Here is an 18,344-nt window from a genome sequence, read left to right as displayed (position 1 = left end):
TTCCAGTTTGTGCCCCCACTAGCAATGGAGAAGTGTTCCCTTTGCTCCACATCCTCACCAATATGTGCTGTGCTGAGAGTTTTTGGTCTTAGTCATTCTGATGAATGTGAAGTAGAATCTCAGAATTGTTTGACTTACATTTCCCTGACGAATAAGCATGCCACCGAGCATTTCTTTTAGATTCTCAGCCTATTAGAGATACATCTGTTGAGAATTCTCTCTTCTACTCTGTACCCCATTTTTAATTCAGTTATTTGGGTTATTGGGATCTAACTTCTTGAGTTCTTCATGTATTTTGGATATTAGCCCTCTGTCAAATGCAGGGTTGGTAAGGTGTTTTCCCAATCTGTAAGCTGTCATTTTATAAGAATACATTAGTATACCCCTGTGCTTGGAAGGGTTTTCATTTTCAGATCTGGTGACAGCATTTGTCTTTCTTCCTGAGTGTTTGCCCCTAGACAACAGCTCTTCTCCATCACTCAATTACTCCTCCATGAAGACATGCTGCTGGAGAGTCTAGTGAGCTTCACTTCAATCCAGCAAGAGTAGTAAACTTGCTGACTACTGAGCTTCGTTGACTGTTCTTGAAGTCTCTCGTCCTAGGAACAAGAACATAAAACCGTCATCATTGACTCCAACACAGCATTCAGTATCAAGTAGAAGCTGACAGTTACAAAAAGGATCAGGAGTTCAAGTGCTAGACATATTGGAATGAACAAACGTAGGAAGGAAGAGATGGATGCATAAAAGCAGGTTCTCTGCCCCAGAAAGGACCTGGAAGCTGGTACAGAATAAAGGACAGATTACAGGACAAATCCTGGGAGTCAGTCAGGAGCACACAGGAGGTCAACCAACTGGCCATAGTTATGGTTTGCCTACCACATCCTCCTGTGGCTAGCAAATATTAGGTCAGACATGGGTAGTAAACTTGCTGGACCCTGTTCGAGACAGGGAGAGCTCAGGGCCAGTGTGCTGCATCCATGAGTGCAATCTCAGAACACAGCTGTCATTACCCTCACCCCTTGTCTCTTGCTCTATCTCTTCTTCCTCTTCTTCCCCTGTCTCTTGCTCGGTCTCTTCTTCCTCTTCTTCCCCTTGTCTCTTGCTCGGTCTCTTCTTCCTCTTCTTCCCCTTTCTAATTAGCTCTGCTCTGTTTTTATTTCTTTACTTTTTCCTCCCTCACACCTTCCCGTCATTCTTCCCTTCCCTTTCTACATCTCACCATCTTGTCTTCTCTTTTCCCTCTCACTTCTTTCCTTTCACAAACACTCTTCCCCAACTGTAGTTCAGGTTCCAGCTCTGGTCACAAAGATGGAATACGCAAGGCAGTCATCCAGCAGCTCAGAGGGGCCAGACTGACCAAGGACTTTTTCTAGGCCAACTTTCTGGTTCCTTTGAAAGCTTTCAGCAATGCTTGTGTAAAATTCCACTGAGTACCAAGAAGAAAATCGAGTGGATAAAGCCTTTTTGATATTTTTCATTGTCCAGGGCTCTGTGTAACTCAGATCAAGGCCACGTTTAAGACTAATGTTTTATTTTTGGTTTTAAAATTTGTTTATTTTGTGTGTAATTGTTTGCAGTTTCTTGAGCTTATGTGTGTATTTTGTGGGCAGGTATTTGAAAAGGTTTTCAATACTCTGGTCCCCAGAGTAATGCTAATAAACACCCTGCCTGCAATAGCATAGGTTGCTGGAAGGGGGCAGTGTTAGTCTTTATGGGTGACTTATGGAGAAATATGCAGACATGCAATACCTGCCTCTTGTCTTTTGTTATTTTACAAATAAAAAGTGCAGTGACATTATATCCTAATGAAGTCATGCCAACAGGTGCAGAGTATAAATTCTTCAAAGTGAGGTTTCCAAATTTTAAGTATACACATCTTTATCAATGGTAGCTGTTGACAAGTATGTTCTATCTGCTTCTCCTGTAGTCTGTGCCGGCCTGTCTCCCCCACAGTGCTGCCTGGCATGCACTAACCTGAGTCTGTGCCAGCCTGTCTCCCCACAGTGCTGCCTGGCATGCACTAACCTGAACGTCTTTAGTGGTTTGTGATTATTAGAGATGAGGATGTAACTTGTTATGCTTTGCATTTCTCTAATTTTAACCATCCATTTATTTTCATACATTTACTATGGGTTTATATAATTTACCAAAACTCTTGCATCTAAATTGTTAGCATACATTTCCATAACTTTTTCCTATATTGATCTGCGTTGACTGGCTAGAAATGAAGGACATCAATATACCTGATTTAGAGATCTATAAATCTCCCCTAATATGTTAACCAAACCTCTGTTTTCTGCTGTAGAAGAACTGGGCCAACTGATAAATAATTCTTGTTGGAACACTAAAACTCTATGAATGCTGTCTATAAACCTTGTCAAAATTAGGCAGCTTTGACAGATGAAGGAAGGAGCCATCCTTTTATTCCATAGCTGGTGGAGCAAATCAGAGAAAAAGAGGTGTCATGTTCAAGGTTACAGATGGAATTGTATAGGCTGCATCATTATAATAGTTAGATCTTTTCTGCCACAGAGGCATCCTGTGGTGTTAAGCTAAGTGAGTTAGACTATCAGAAATGGTTGAGTACTAATGGTAAAACAAAAATCAAGAACAAAGCTCAAGATCCTATGGGAGAGGTTGATATACCACCACAGGTAAAGATTTGACAGTGCAGTGTCCACTGAGAACAAAAGAGCTTAGAAATGGTTGCCGGATATATGGACACTTGTATACAATGAGGTGCTACCTATATGAATTAGTTGTGTAAGTAAAAGCTGCATTTATGTGCATATTTTATACCATTGACACTTCTGTTGAAAAACAATGATAAAACTATCCACTTTATTCACCCCTAAGGTACATACAACTAAAATGCTAAGTGTATCATCAATATTAATTTATAGCTTACAAAATAATAATTTGGTATGCATCCAAAGAAAGTGTGATAAACCAGGAAATCAGATCACATATGAATATGAGTGCATGTAATATATGCCAGTAAGATGGGGTAGCATGTTAAAATCCTTTTTACAAAAGCCTGATGATTTGAGTTCATTTCTTGGAACCCACAAAAGGCAGAAGAGAGAAACACACATACACACACACACACACACACACAGACACACACACAGACACACTTCATTCACACAGTAAGAAATACCTTTTATCAGTGAAAGAATTGAAAATGTAGAAAAAAATTCTACAAACAAGTTAAATTTAATGTGATATGGGGGTGGTGAAAGGGGAAAATATCATAAACTTAGGCATGTCTCTGGAACTGATTTGATCAATAGACACAACAGATATCCTTAGAATAAAGGGAAGTGACAGGAAAAAAATACATCTGTTTTATTTAAACTCTTTTTAAGATTTTAATTTTATTTTTGTGTATGTCTATGTCAGTGTGTGTCCTCAAAAGCCAAAGGACAGTGTCAGACCCCTGGGCTTACAGACGGTCATGAACCATTCAACATGGATGCTGGGGCCTGAATGAACTCTAGTTCTCGGCAAGGGCAGCAAGCAACCCTACCTGTTGAGCTTCTCATCTGCCTCACCGCTGCATTCAAAACACAGACCATATATGGTTATGAATTAATGCTTTTCTTAAAAAATTTACAAGTCCATATTTGTTTGTGTGTGTGTGTGTGTGCACGCATATGCCCAACAGACTTATTGGAAGTCTTTAAACCTTTTCAACAGTATTTAATACTCAATACAGAACAAGAAAGCAGTCTAATAGAAACAAAGGCTAGTTTTCACAGTTGTATGATGTTAGGAGCTAAAACTAGAGGGTGGACTGAACAACCATTGTGAAAATGGAACAAAACATATACAACAGTAAGTTTCATTTTTAAAAAATTTTTTAATTAGGTATTTTTTTCATTTACATTTCCAGTGCTATTCCAAAAGTCCCCCATACCCTCCTCCCACTCCCCTACACACCCACTCCCACTTCTTGGCCCTGGTGTTCCCTTGTACTGAGGCATATAAAGATTGCACGACCAATGGGCCTCTCTTTCCACTGATGGCCGCCTAGGCCATCTTCTGATACATATGCAGCTAGAGACACAAGCTCCAGGGGTACTGGTTGGTTCATATTGTTGTTCCACCTATAGGGTTGCAGATCCCTTTAGCTCCTTGGGTACTTTCTCTAGCTCCTCCATTGGGGGCCCTGTGATCCATCCAATAGCTGACTGTGAGCATCCATTTCTGTATTTGCTAGGCCCTGGCATAGTCTCACAAGAGACAGCTATATCAGGGTCCTTTCAGCAAAATCTTGCTGGCATATGCAATGGTATCAGCGTTTGGAAGCTGATTATGGGATAGATCCCAAGATATGGCAGTCTCTAGATGGTCCATCCTTTCGTCTCAGCTCCAAACTTTGTCTCTGTAACTCCTTCCATGGGTGTTTTGTTCCCAATTCTAAGAAGGGGCAAATTGTCCACACTTTGGTCATCGTTCTTCTTGAGTTTCATGTGTTTCGCAAATTGTATCTTATATCTTGGGTATTCTAAGTTTCTGGGTTAATATCAACTTATCAGTGAGTACATATCATGTGAGTTCTTTTGTGATTGGGTTACCTCACTCAGGATGATGCCCTCCAGGTCCATCCATTTGCCTAGGAATTTCATAAGTTCATTCTTTTTAATAGCTGAGTATACTCCATTGTGTAAATGTACCACATTTTCTGTATCCATTCCTCTGTTGAGGGGCATCTGGGTTCTTTCCAGCTTCTGGCTATTATAAATAAGGCTACTGATAAATGGGGACATGTGGCGGTGGCGCATGCCTGTGGCGATCGCGTGTGAGGTTCTCTCCGCAGGAAATCTCTACCACTGCCCCTCCCCTGTGTGGGATTTTGGCAATTTTGTGCAACCTAGAACACATGAGGGCTGGAGGAGGATGGGGTGTAGGGGCAGATACACAATACGAAGTTACCAAGGCAGAAGTGAGTGCAGGTGGAGGACTGGATTGCTTCGGAGCAGCAGCTTGTGTTTTTCAAGGTTAGGAGCCAAGACAGAACATCATGTCCATAGGGAATCTCTATGGACCTACTGGACTGGGGAACTTGGAGCATCTACTGGATTTTGTGTTTGTCAATCTTTTCTATTTTTTTTTTTTTTTTTTTTTTTTTTTTTTTTTTTTTTTTACTGTTTACTGGCTCGCTCCTCATGGTTTACTCAGTCTGCTTTCTTTTTTTTTTTTTTTTTTTAGAGTTATCATTTTTTTTTGTTTTGTTTTTTGTTTTTATTTATTTATTTATTTATTTTTCCATTTTTTATTAGGTATTTAGCTCATTTACATTTCCAATGCTATACCAAAAGTCCCCCTTACCCACCCACCCCCACTCCCCTACCCACCCACTCCCCCCCTTTGGCCCTGGCGTCCCCCTGTACCGGGGCACACAAAGTCTGCGTGTCCAATGGGCCTCTCTTTCCAGTGATGGCCGACTAGGCCATCTTTTGATACATATGCAGCTAGAGTCAAGAGCTCAGGGGTACTGGTTAGTTCATAATGTTGTTCCACCTATAGGGTTGAAGATCCCTTTAGCTCCTTGGGTACTTTCTCTAGCTCCTCCATTGGGAGCCCTGTGATCCATCCATTAGCTGACTGTGAGCATCCACTTCTGTGTTTGCTAGGCCCCGGCATAGTCTCACAAGAGACAGCTACATCTGGGTCCTTTCAGTAAAATCTTGCTAGTGTATGCAATGGTGTCAGCATTTGGAAGCTGATTATGGGGTGGATCCCTGGATATGGCAGTCTCTACATGGTCCATCCTTTCATCTCAGCTCCATACTTTGTTTCTGTAACTCCTTCCATGGGTGTTTTGTTCCCACTTCTAAGGAGGGGCATAGTGTCCACACTTCAGTCTTCATTTTTCTTGAGTTTCATGTGTTTAGGAAATTGTATCTTATATCGTGGGTATCCTAGGTTTTGGGCTAGTATCCACTTATCAGTGAGTACATATTGTGTGAGTTCCTTTGTGATTGTGTTACCTCACTCAGGATGATGCTCTCCAGGTCCATCCATTTGGCTAGGAATTTCATAAATTCATTCTTTTTAATAGCTGAGTAGTACTCCATTGTGTAGATGTACCACATTTTCTGTATCCATTCCTCTGTTGAGGGGCATCTGGGTTCTTTCCAGTTTCTGGCTATTATAAATAAGGCTGCTATGAACATAGTGGAGCATGTGTCCTTCTTACCAGTTGGGGCTTCTTCTGGATATATGCCCAGGAGAGGTATTGCTGGATCCTCCGGTAGTACTATGTCCAATTTTCTGAGGAACCGCCAGACTGATTTCCAGAGTGGTTGTACAAGCCTGCAATCCCACCAACAATGGAGGAGTGTTCCTCTTTCTCCACATCCTCGCCAGCATCTGCTGTCACCTGAATTTTTGATCTTAGCCATTCTCACTGGTGTGAGGTGGAATCTCAGGGTTGTTTTGATTTGCATTTCCCTGATGATTAAGGATGTTGAACATTTTTTCAGGTGCTTCTCTGCCATTCGGTATTCCTCAGGTGAGAATTCTTTGTTCAGTTCTGAGCCCCATTTTTTAAGGGGGTTATTTGATTTTCTGAGGTCCACCTTCTTGAGTTCTTTATATATGTTGGATATTAGTCCCCTATCTGATTTAGGATAGGTAAAGATCCTTTCCCAGTCTGTTGGTGGTCTTTTTGTCTTATAGACAGTGTCTTTTGCCTTGCAGAAACTTTGGAGTTTCATTAGGTCCCATTTGTCAATTCTCGATCTTACAGCACAAGCCATTGCTGTTCTGTTCAGGAATTTTTCCCCTGTGCCCATATCTTCAAGGCTTTTCCCCACTTTCTCCTCTATAAGTTTCAGTGTCTCTGGTTTTATGTGAAGTTCCTTGATCCACTTAGATTTGACCTTAGTACAAGGAGATAAGTATGGATCGATTCCCATTCTTCTATATGATAACAACCAGTTGTGCCAGCACCAATTGTTGAAAATGCTGTCTTTCTTCCACTGGATGGTTTTGGCTCCCTTGTCGAAGATCAAGTGACCATAGGTGTGTGGGTTCATTTCTGGGTCTTCAATTCTATTCCATTGGTCTACTTGTCTGTCTCTATACCAGTACCATGCAGTTTTTATCACAATTGCTCTGTAGTAAAGCTTTAGGTCAGGCATGGTGATTCCACCAGAGGTTCTTTTATCCTTGAGAAGAGTTTTTGCTATCCTCGGTTTTTTGTTATTCCAGATGAATTTGCAAATTGCTCCTTCTAATTCGTTGAAGAATTGAGTTGGAATTTTAATGGGGATTGCATTGAATCTGTAGATTGCTTTTGGCAAGATAGCCATTTTTACAATGTTGGTCCTGCCAATCCATGAGCATGGGAGATCTTTCCATCTTCTGAGATCTTCTTTAATTTCTTTCTTCAGGGACTTGAAGTTTTTATCATACAGATCTTTCACTTCCTTCGTTAGAGTCACGCCGAGATATTTTATATTATTTGTGGCTATTGAGAAGGGTGTTGTTTCCCTAATTTCTTTCTCAGCCTGTTTATTCTTTGTGTAGAGAAAGGCCATTGACTTGTTTGAGTTAATTTTATATCCAGCTACTTCACCGAAGCTGTTTATCAGGTTTAGGAGTTCTCTGTTGGAATTTTTAGGGTCACTTATATATACTATCATATCATCTGCAAAAAGTGATATTTTGACTTCCTCTTTTCCAATTTGTATCCCCTTGATCTCCTTTTGTTGTCGAATTGCTCTGGCTAATACTTCAAGTACTATGTTGAAAAGGTAGGGAGAAAGTGGGCAGCCTTGTCTAGTCCCTGATTTTAGTGGGATTGCTTCCAGCTTCTCTCCATTTACTTTGATGTTGGCTACTGGTTTGCTGTAGATTGCTTTTATCATGTTTAGGTATTGGCCTTGAATTCCTGATCTTTCCAGAACTTTTATCATGAATGGGTGTTGGATCTTGTCAAATGCTTTTTCTGCATCTAACGAGATGATCATGTGGTTTTTGTCTTTGAGTTTGTTTATATAATGGATTACATTGATGGATTTTCGTATATTAAACCATCCCTGCATCCCTGGAATAAAACCTACTTGGTCAGGATGGATGATTGCTTTAATGTGTTCTTGGATTCGGTTAGCGAGAATTTTATTAAGGATTTTTGCATCGATGTTCATAAGAGAAATTGGTCTGAAGTTCTCTATCTTTGTTGGATCTTTCTGTGGTTTAGGTATCAGAGTAATAGTGGCTTCATAAAATGAGTTGGGTAGAATACCTTCTACTTCTATCTTGTGAAAAAGTTTGTGCAGAACTGGAGTTAGATCTTCTTTGAAGGTCTGATAGAACTCTGCACTAAACCCATCTGGTCCTGGGCTTTTTTTGGCTGGGAGACTATTAATAACTGCTTCTATTTCTTTAGGGGATATGGGACTGTTTAGAAGGTCAACTTGATCCTGATTCAACTTTGGTACCTGGTATCTGTCCAGAAATTTGTCCATTTCGTCCAGGTTTTCCAGTTTTGTTGAGTATAGCCTTTTGTAGAAGGATCTGATGGTGTTTTGGATTTCTTCAGGATCTGTTGTTATGTCTCCCTTTTCATTTCTGATTTTGTTAATTAGGATTTTGTCCCTGTGCCCTTTAGTGAGTCTAGCTAAGGGTTTATCTATCTTGTTGATTTTCTCAAAGAACCAACTCCTCGTTTGGTTAATTCTTTGAATAGTTCTTCTTGTTTCCACTTGGTTGATTTCACCCCTGAGTTTGATTATTTCCTGCCGTCTACTCCTCTTGGGTGAATTTGCTTCCTTTTTTTCTAGAGCTTTTAGATGTGTTGTCAAGCTGCTAGTATGTGCTCTCTCCCGTTTTTTCTTGAAGGCACTCATAGCTATGAGTTTCCCTCTTAGAAATGCTTTCATTGTGTCCCAAAGGTTTGGGTACGTTGTGGCTTCATTTTCATTAAACTCTAAAAAGTCTTTAATTTCTTTCTTTATTCCTTCCTTGACCAAGGTATCATTGAGAAGAGTGTTGTTCAGTTTCCATGTGAATGTTGGCTTTCTGTTATTTATTTTGTTATTGAAGATCAGCCTTAGTGCATGGTGATCTGATAGGATACATGGGACAATTTCAATATTTTTGAATCTGTTGAGGCCTGATTTGTGACCTATTATGTGGTCAATTTTGGAGAAGGTACCATGAGGTGCTGAGAAGAAGGTATATCCTTTTGTTTTAGGATAAAATGTTCTGTAGATATCTGTCAGATCCATTTGTTTCATCACTTCTGTTAGTTTCAGTGTGTCCCTGTTTAGTTTCTGTTTCCATGATCTGTCCATTGGTGAAAGTGGTGTGTTGAAGTCTCCCACTATTATTGTGTGAGGCGCAATGTGTGCTTTGAGCTTTACTAAAGTTTCTTTAGTGAATGTGGCTGCTCTTGTATTTGGAGCATAGATATTCAGAATTGAGAGTTCCTCTTGGAGGATTTTACCTTTGATGAGAATGAAGTGTCCCTCCTTGTCTTTTTTGATGACTTTGGGTTGGAAGTCAATCTTATCAGATATTAGGATGGCTACTCCTGCTTGTTTCTTCATACCATTTGCTTGGAAAATTGTTTTCCAGCCTTTCATTCTGAGGTAGTGTCTATCTTTTTCTCTGAGATGAGTTTCCTGTAAGCAGCAAAATGTTGGGTCTTGTTTGTGTAGCCAGTTTGTTAGTCTATGTCTTTTTATTGGCGAGTTGAGACCATTGATGTTAAGAGATATTAAGGAAAAGTAATTGTTGCTTCCTGTTATTTTAGTTGTTAAAGGTGGCATTCTGTTCTTGTGGCTGTCTTCTTTTAGGTTTGTTGAGGGATTACCTTCTTGTTTTTTCTAGGGTGTTGTTCCCGTTCTTGTATTGGTTTTTTTCTGTTATTATCCTTTGAAGGGCTGGATTCGTGGAGAGATAATGCGTGAATTTGGATTTGTCGTGGAATACTTTGGTTTCTCCCTCTATGATAATTGAGAGTTTGGCTGGGTATAGTAGCCTGGGCTGCAGTTTGTGTTCTCTTAGTGTCTGTATAACATCTGTCCAGGCTCTTCTGGCTTTCATAGTCTCTGGTGAAAAATCTGGTGTAATTCTGATAGGCTTGCCTTTATATGTTACTTGACCTTTTTCCCTTACTGCTTTTAGTATTCTATCTTTATTTAGTGCATTTGATGTTCTGATTATTATGTGTCGGGAGGAATTTCTTTTCTGGTCCAGTCTATTTGGAGTTCTGTAGGCTTCTTGTATGTTCATATGCATCTCATTCTTTAGATTTGGGAAGTTTTCTTCAATAATTTTGTTGAAGATGTTTGCTGGACCTTTGAGTTGAAAATCTTCATTCTCATCCACTCCTATTATCCGTACATTTGGTCTTCTTATTGTGTCCTGGATTTCCTGGATATTTTGAGTTAGGATCTTTTTGCATTTTCCATTTTCTTTGATTGTTGTGCCGATGTTCTCTATGGAATCTTCTGCACCTGAGATTCTCTCTTCCATCTCTTGTATTCTGTTGCTGATGCTCAAATCTATGGTTCCAGATTTCTTTCCTAGGGTTTCTATCTCTAGTGTTGCCTCGCTTTGAGTTTTCTTTATTGTGTCTACTTCCCTTTTTAGGTCTAGTATGGTTTTGTTCATTTCCATCACCTGTTTGTATGTTTTTTCCTCTTTTTCTGTAAGGACTTCTACCTGTTTGATTATGTTTTCCTGTTTTTCTTTAAGGACTTGTAACTCTTTAGCAGTGTTCTCCTGTATTTCTTTAAGTGATTTATTAAAGTCCTTCTTGATGTCCTCTACCATCATCATGAGATATGCTTTTAAATCTAGGTCTAGGTTCTCAGGTGTGTTGGGGTTCCCTGGACTGGGCGAAGTGGGTGTGCTGGGTTCTGGTGATGGTGAGTGGTCTTGGTTCCTGTTAGTAAGATTCCTCCGTTTACCTTTCGCCATCTGGTAATCTCTGGAGTTAGTAGTTATAGTTGACTCTGTTTAGAGATTGTTCTTCTGGTGATTCTGTTACCGTCTCTCAGCAGACCTGGGAGACAGATTCTCTCCTCTGAGTTTCAGTGCTCAGAGCACTCTCTGCTGGCAAGCTCTCTTACAGGGAAGGTGCGCAGATATCTTGTATTTGGACCTCCTCCTGGCCGAAGAAGAAGGCCCAAAACAGGACCTTTCTCAGACACTGTGTTGCTTTGGCAGTTCCCAGGTGGTACAGACTCTCACCTAAGCAGACTAAATTCCTAAGTTCCTTGGAGTCCCGGGACCAAGATGGCGACCGCTGCTGCTGTGGCTTAGGCCGCCTCCCCAGCCGGGTGGGCACCTGTCCTCCGGTCCGGAAGGTGGCCGGCTGTCCCCGGCCCACACAGGGTGCTGCCTCAGCGCCTCTGTGCTTCTGCCTGTTCCAGAAGCTGTCAGGTTCTCTGGCGCACCCTCTCACCTGTTCAGACTAATTTCCTAAGTTCGGCGGGTCTCAGACCAAGATGGCGACCGCTGCTGCTGTGGCTTAGGCCGCCTCCCCAGCCGGGCGGGCACCTGTCCTCCGGTCCGGACGGTGGCTGGCTGTCCCCGGCCCACAAAGGGTGCTGCCTCAGCGCCTCTGTGCTTCTGCCTGTTCCAGAAGCTGTCAGGTTCTCTGGCGCACCCTCTCACCTGTTCAGACTAATTTCCTAAGTTCGGCGGGTCCCGGACCAAGATCCAATCTTTTCTATTATGTTAGCTTGGCCACCATCCCTGAAGGTGTAACTTGAAGCCATGTAGTCATCCATCATCATCTTACTGTGGTGGCTGAGATGGGAGGATCCTGAGTTAACATCCAGACTGGACTACATACAAAAATAAACAGAGGCAGTTCCTTCCGACAACCAGGCTTCCCTCCAGGTGGTTTCTACAAACAGCCTACTTCCCTTCAGCCTCTGCGACAGCATTGCTTCTAGCCCTCTTGCTATTCTTACCTTGAGACTGCGAGGGCCATGGCCGAGAGAGTGCTGGTGCCCACCCAGATAGGCCGGGGGGAGGGGGGACCAGTACTACACATACACGTAGTTGTTGGCTATCTCACGGCGTTTCAAGCAGAACTCCAATGAGCTCATGGTCACCTAGATCCTGCGGGTGTATGAATAGGGAGGCCCTGCCCTGTCCCTGAATTCCGGGGAGCCGGGGCTGCAGGGTGACCACACCCATGATGCCATCTTTAACTACCACTGCAAGGCTCTGCTGGGGCCTGGCTGCTGCAGGCCTGGCGTCAGCGCTGGGAATCCTCCCTGCATTTTGAGGCCACTGAGTTACCCTTCAGGCCCTGGACCACCATGGAGGAAGGCATCCAGCTGGTGCGTCAGCTGGGCATGACTGAGTGGATCTACCTTGACCCAGAAGGGCTGGTGGACCTGGCCCCAGAGGATGTGGCCTTCACTCAAGGCCTGCAGCAGCGCCTGCTCACAGCAGCACCCTCTGAGCTGTGGCTTTCACTGGTCAGCCTGTGGCATGACAGTATTGGAGGCTGTGATGGAGATCCAGACCATTGCTGATGTGGGTCTGCTCTGGCGCCAGAGCCATCCAGGCCGCACCAAGCTCATGTTGGGGCCCAACCCAACTCGTAAGGACCTCCTAGGCTGGCTGCTCAGCCACGGTGTACCCCGGGAGCAAGTAGACAGACAGTCCATCAAGGTACTCCTAGAACTCTACATCAAAGAAGCCAAGCACAGTCGCGGCCACCCCAACTATGGGCTGAACGAGGAGCAGCCCCCACCACCCCCTTAATCCGACCAGGCCTGTGGGGAAGAGCAAACAGTGTGTCATGATTAAGTCCTGGTCTGATGTCAAGAGGACACTTACACCCCAGGGTTGAAGGTGGGAAAGTGAATTGCAGAGAGGCTGCCTGTAACCCAGGTGACTAGGAAGCAGCTTGGGGAGCACCGGCCCCACATTCCCACCCTACAGCACTTAATGCCAAGCTCGGTGGCCCCAAAGAGAAGTGTGCATGTTCCTAGCCACACCATCCATATGGAAAGTGAGCCAAGGTGGCTATTGGTTGTGAATCTAGTGTGCTTATGGCCCTGGAATTAATCCCCTTGAGTTGAAGCTTAAGGCCATGCTAAGATGTGTGGCCACATCAGGATCCCCACCCCTCTGCCTCCACATGGACCTAAAGCACTACATACAGGCCATCTTGAATTTTTTACTTTTTCAATGCAACACTTACATAGTATTTTAGGTATAGACCGTACTTCCATGGCCTTTTACTGGATGTTTGACACTTTAGGGCCAGTCTCCCTAGTATAAGGTTTAATATTGCAAACTTTTCTGATGCAGCATTTCTACTTTATATTTTATTTTGAGTTCATGTGACACTTTAGTTTTGGGGAGAGGAGAACCCTCTTTTGTAAAGATTTTGCTTTGGGGGCCTTGTCCCCATTTTCTTTTAACCATGCCCTTTCCTTTTGAAGCACCTTCCAGCTGGGTCTGGTCTCCCTGGCTGCACAGATGGCCCTTGGCCAATGTTCATCTGGATTTAGTGGAGGGGCAAGGTGGGCAGCCCTGGAACTTCTGCCTTTGTGAGTTTCTATTAAATGGCTGGTTCATTGCCCTCAAAAAAATAATAAATAAGGCTGCTATGAACATAGTGGAGCATGTGTCCTTCTTACCAGTTGGAACATCTTCTGGATATATGCCCAGGAGAGGTATTGTGGGATCTTCCGGTAGCACTATGTCCAATTTTTTGAGGAACCGCTAGACTGATTTCCAGAGTGGTTGTACAAGCTTGCAATCCCACCAACAATGGAGGAGTGTTCCTCTTTCTCCACATCTGCATCTGCTGTCACCTGAATTTTTGATCTTAGCCATTCTGACTGGTGTGAGATGGAATCTCAGGGTTGTTTTGATTTGCATTTCTCTGATGATTAAGGATGCTGAACATTTTTTCAGGTGCTTCTCAGCCACTCGGTATTCCTCGGGTGAGAATTCTTTGTTTAGCTTTGAGCCCCATTTTTTAATGGGGTTATTTGATTTTCTGGAGTCCACCTTATTGAGTTCTTTATATATATTGGATATTAGTCCCCTATCTGATTTAGGATAGGTTAAGATCCTTTTCCAATCTGTTGGTGGCCTATTTGTCTTATTGATGGTGTCTTTTGCCTTGCAGAAGCTTTGCAATTTTATGAGGTCCTATTTGTAGATTCAGGTTACCACAGACTTGGCAACAGCTACCACTGATTAAGATGTGCATTCTTGTGCGCGCTCGACTGGCCAGGAAGAACGACGCTGCAACAGGATCCTTCTGCACACGTTTATTGGGAGAGCTTGATTGTAGAGGCGAAAAGACCCTGAGCCCAGAACTGGTGCTGCTTTTATAGGCCTAGGAGGGGCGTGTCTCACACCTGGATTGGTTATGCACTAAGCCTCATTTGCATGTTCCTCATCTGATTGGCTACTCTCTCTCAGTACCTTACAGAACCTCATTATCATACCTCATTTGCATGTCTCACATCTGATTGGTTATACTCTCAGTACCTTACAGAACCTCATTATCATGCCTGGGCCAGGCAGTGTCTTTGCAAAAAACTTTACTGCATATGTACACATTGGTTGTTTGTCCAATCTTATGCGTGGTGGCCAGCAGTAGTCAGTGCCACTCAGCAACGGCACATGTGGCTTCCCACAGTGCATACTTTTTAGAAATTCAAAATATCACTTTAAAGAATATATCCTGTGCATATATTGGCATGACTTTATTGTGATATAATGTCATCAGACTGTTTATTTCTAAAATGCCAAGAATTTGAAGCAGGTATTGAATGACTGCACAGTTCTCCATAAGCCAGTCTTAAAAAATACCACTGCTCACTCCCAGCAGCCTATGGTATTGCAAATAGAGTGTTTATTGGGGTTACTCTAGTGATCAGCTAGCTGGTGGCATGTTCATTGACTAGCTTCCAGATACAGAATTCAGAATATCCAAATTATAGAAGGTTGCTTCTAATATTACCCAAAGATGAATCTAGGGTCTGCATGAGCAGGCTGACAAGACAACAAGGCTCCTGAGCTGGAGCATTTTTGATCCTGACACCCGGAAGGTCATAGGAGGAAACAGAGAAAGTAAGAACCCACAGTTAACATGTGTCACTCTCATCTTTGTACAAGATAGATGTGCTTCTGTTCATAATAGGTATAAAATAAAGACATAGGAGATGCTTACCCTTAGTAATGGGTATAAAAAATGAGGCCCACTGTGCAATGGAATTTTATTCACACACACACACACACACACACACACACACACACACACACACACAAATAAAATCATGACATTTCAGGAAAAGAATAGAACTGGAAGCCATTGTAGCAATCAAAATTAGTCAGATTCAGAAAAGTAAAATTTTCTGTCTCATCCAAATGATATGTAAATTTGTATGTATGTATTCATCTGCATGTGTGAATGCATATCAGATCATAAAATAAGGAGACAATCAGGAGAAGAAGGAATTTAACAGAAGTAGAAGAAGTGGAAAAAGAGAGCAAAGGATGCATATGGCATGAAAGTAAAAGGAAAGAGGTAAAGCTTAACAAGGGAGTAGAGGAAGGGCTGTAGGGGAAAGAGAGGGACAGGAACTAAGAGATAGGAAAACACCACAGCAAACCAACTGCTTTTTATAGTGAATTTAAAAATAATATAAGTAATTACATACAATTATAACTAAGGAAGAATAGTTGACTTGTTCTAGAGATGAGCAGGCATGGTAGAGAAACCAGAGAAGTGGGCAGAGGCAGAGGCAGAGGCAGAGGCAGAGGCAGAGGCAGAGGCAGAGGCAGAGGCAGAGGCAGAGGCAGAGGCAGAGGCAGAGGCAGAGGCAGAGCCAGAGCCAGAGCCAGAGAGGCAGAGGCAGAGGCAGAGGCAGAGGCAGAGGCAGAGGCAGAGGCAGAGGCAGAGGCAGAGGCAGAGGCAGAGGCAGAGGCAGAGGCAGAGGCAGAGGCAGAGCCAGAGCCAGAGGCAGAGCCAGAGGCAGAGCCAGAGGCAGAGCCAGAGCCAGAGCCAGAGCCAGAGCCAGAGCCATAGCAGTCAGACTTGGAAAGTCAAACTGCTTCTAGCCTATGCTCTCTGTGCTTATGTTCTTTGTGCTTGCTGCCTTCTCTGCTCAAAGCATGTTTTCACCTCATGTTGCCACCTAAAACTCTTCTCTTGCTTTAGTGGAACTTCAAAACTTCCATAAAGCCAATTCCCAGCTTCTCTTTAGAAGCCAATTCAAGGTTCCTCCTACTTGGCTCCAAATGCTTGCAACAACACAGTCTTTAGAAAACAGCTATGGCTGTGTCACTGTTGAACCTAGACTCTAGTAAGAAGACTTTCTATACACTAAGACAAACCATTGAAGAACAAAATCTAAACAGTCAACAGAACCGCCACGAACCTTGATTGTCATTAGTCTGACACAGTATAACCCATGTCATCAAATTTGTTAGTGTAAATACATCCCCAACACAAACTGTACCTTATCTGTGCTTCTTGTTTCAAAGCTTCCTGAAGACCCTCACATGTGGGTCACAGTGAGGGATCCCCTATTTGAGGGTTTGGAAAATGATGCACATGAAATCCTTTTTTTTCTACTCAGGCACCTGGAATGCTAAGGTGACTTGGCTTTTATATATTGAGGTCACAGGGTGAGAAGCAAGTCTTTGTTACAGGATGTACTAAAAAGATTCCAAAGTAAATACCTAAGGTAGCCAACATATTCCAAATCAAAGGTCACCCAAGATGATTGAATGGTTTTGATGAGTGGTGACAACCACTTTTCAAGACTAATGCACAGAGTTGTGAATCTCAAGGCTGCCAAAAAGTGACTGGTTCAATGTGAGTGGGGAAGAGTGGAGTAGGAATGATGGGGCCGCCTCTATGTAAACACTGGGGGCCTTGCAGCTGCAAAAGCATCTCCTGCAGGAGGACCTAATTGAGAACTGCCTGAGAGACCAAGGATTGCTAGTGCAAACAATGCCAGCCAATCAGGAACTGCTGTTTAAAAGAGATGCTTTCTTGGGACCATTAGGGGTGTGGGTGGAGGGTATTAAAGAAGCTTACAGCAGTGCTCAGATAAACTTGCTGCGGCAGTGTTTCTCACTTGCTCCTGGAGTCTGTGTCATTGACTGTGTGCCAACTCGCCCCCAACCCCCAAGGGCGCTAGGGTCAGGAGGAGAGCTGTCCAGGGCACAAGCAACAGAAGAGGACTTAAACTGAATGAATGAATGAGACAAGGTTTTGGTGGTCAAGTTCATAGTATATGCCTAGGCTATCTCATTTAATCATTTGGAAACTCAGAGGCAAAGACACATGCTTATGGTCATATAATAAATAGGGTAGACTGTGGCTTTCATCACCCTCCCCATCCTTCCTATGTCCCCTCATTCCATCTGAATACCCTCATGCTCTGTCATGGTAGAGCTAACCTTGTGAATGGATGCTGTGATGGCTAAATCACAACTCCCCCATCTCTCGAGCCCTATTGTTTGAATTGGTCACCAAGCCCTGGGACAATGTCAAACCGGAACAGCACAGAAACAGGTTGGAACTTGGCCTTGGGCTAAGGGGTAGCACAGAGATGCTCTACTGTGATTAACAAACACTGATATCCTATCCTCAACATGAGGTGACCATAGCAAAGAACATGATGGTGACCTTGTCACTCTAGGAGCTCAAGCAGTCAGAGCCTGCTATGGCCTTGCTATGGCTTCCTTCTGTAGGCAGACGCTCTAACTGCCTGCCTGCTACCAGGTTCAAAACATTCATAAAAACCCTGTCCCCAGCTATGCGGCACAGAGCCAATGGCCATATTTAAATCTTGTTAAATGGCAATTTCAAATCCCAACGTAGAACATAGACTGTAGTGCTGGATTAGGGATGGTGAACTCAGTTAATTTAGCTGCTAATTAGGTTAACTAACATCTTGTGCCTGTATACTCTTGGCATAAAAGGCAGGGAAGCATAGGACATCATAGTAAGTAGACTTGGAGTGGTCTGATCAAAGCCTGTCGCTGGGGCTGAGATGATATGGGTTCAAATCCTCACTCTTTCTACATGATCTCAAATCTCATTCTTCTACATGATGTGGGGTGGAGTTCATTACTTCTGTATGAAGTGAGTCTGGGAAGGTTACCTCTCTGCAATCTGTGTCCAGAAAACAGGTGGGAAACACATGTGACTGCCCTAACATTGGGAAAGCTGTGGTCAGGTGACTGCAATGTCTGCCATGACAGTACCTTCCATAGTATACATCAAAGGCTCTTTGGGGGGAGAGTTGTACTGAGATATCAGAGGTCATCCCAAGTCTGTACTGCCTGCTTGGAGTCACCTTGGAAAAAGAATCCCT

At 43.1% G+C, this 18,344-nt stretch overlaps 1 pseudogene; it reads left to right on the top strand.

Annotated features, from left to right (window-relative positions):
• The first annotated feature begins 11,754 nt into the window (after positions 1–11,754).
• Gm14497 lies at positions 11,755–12,829 on the top strand (annotated as a pseudogene).
• Positions 12,830–18,344: the final 5,515 nt, after the last annotated feature.

The sequence above is a fragment of the Mus musculus genome, chromosome 2 (genome assembly GCF_000001635.26).
Source record: "Mus musculus strain C57BL/6J chromosome 2, GRCm38.p6 C57BL/6J".
NCBI lineage: Eukaryota > Metazoa > Chordata > Mammalia > Rodentia > Muridae > Mus > Mus musculus.
The sequence above is the reverse complement of the archived record's forward strand: the minus strand, read 5'-3'. Positions and strand labels throughout refer to the sequence as shown.